The following is a 1,179-nucleotide window of genomic DNA, read 5'->3' on the forward strand; positions in this document are numbered from 1 at the left end:
CTTTTTGAAATCTTAATATAACAATACCATAGAAGGGGAAAGTAGCCAGGCGGTGGTGGCGCACACCTTTAATCCCAGCACTCGGGAGGCAGAGCCAGGTGGATCTCTGTGAGTTCGAGGCCAGCCTGGGCTACCAAGTGAGTCCCAGGAAAGGCGCAAAGCTACACAGAGAAACCCTGTCTCGAAACACCCCCCCCCCAAAAAAAAGAAGGGGAAAGTAATCTGAATTTATATCTTAAAACACTTTTTGAGTGCTTGCTTCGACAGCACATATACTAAAATTGGAATGATACAGAGAAGATTCCCATGGCCCCTGCGCAAGGATGACATGCAAATTCGTGAAGTGTTCCATATTTAAAAAAAAAAAAAAACACTTTTTGAGACCCTCAAAGCTTGTATGGACTTTTATATCTTTGAACATTTTTTATCAAGAGCTATAGTAGCTTTAGAAAAAAACAAGTCTTGATTTTTATATATAAAATGAGCTGACAAGTTGGCCATAGCCTTATAAATTTAAATGTCTTAAAAACTGTTCTTAAGAAAAGGTTTAAAATCTCTCAAATGTCTTTCTGTAATATCAAAAATTAAGTACCCCTTTTTATTTTATTTTATTTTATTTTTGGTTTTTTGAGACAGGGTTTCTCTGTGTAGCTTTGCGCCTTTCCTGGGACTCACTTGGTAGCCCAGGCTGGCCTCGAACTCACAGAGATCCACCTGGCTCTGCCTCCTGAGTGCTGGGATTAAAGGCGTGCGCCACCACTGCCCGACTGCACTCCTTCTACCATGGGATAAGTATTTCATACTGATTCTTTTATTCTGGTGGAATCATGATCAATAGAATAATATTGAGCTACAATTCTTGATAAATCTAAATTAAAATTATAAAAATATACAAAAGATTAATTTTAGAAATTATAAAACTTCTAAATAAACAAATAACGAGAAACACATGAAATACACAAGAAGCCGAAAGGGGCTGTGTGTGGCAGTGTGCTCAGGGAGGCTGAGGCTGGGCAGGAGGATCATGGTGTCTACAAGATCAGGAACATCTGGGCAGCACAGTGATTCCCCATCTCAAAAATGAAAAGAAAAAAGTGAGAATATACAAAACAGCCAACCTTATAATGTAAAGACTAAATATTTTTATTAGACATCTTTAATTGTGTGAATACAGGATTA

General features: G+C 38.1%; 1 non-coding gene across 1 annotated transcript; it reads left to right on the plus strand.

The window, feature by feature from the left end:
* Nucleotides 1-251: 251 nt before the first annotated feature.
* LOC143267911 (U6 spliceosomal RNA) lies at nucleotides 252-358 on the plus strand. Its single transcript, XR_013043572.1, has one exon. It is a non-coding gene; the product is annotated as a U6 spliceosomal RNA (small nuclear RNA).
* Nucleotides 359-1,179: the final 821 nt, after the last annotated feature.

This window comes from Peromyscus maniculatus, chromosome 11 (assembly GCF_049852395.1).
Source record: "Peromyscus maniculatus bairdii isolate BWxNUB_F1_BW_parent chromosome 11, HU_Pman_BW_mat_3.1, whole genome shotgun sequence".
Lineage (NCBI taxonomy): Eukaryota > Metazoa > Chordata > Mammalia > Rodentia > Cricetidae > Peromyscus > Peromyscus maniculatus.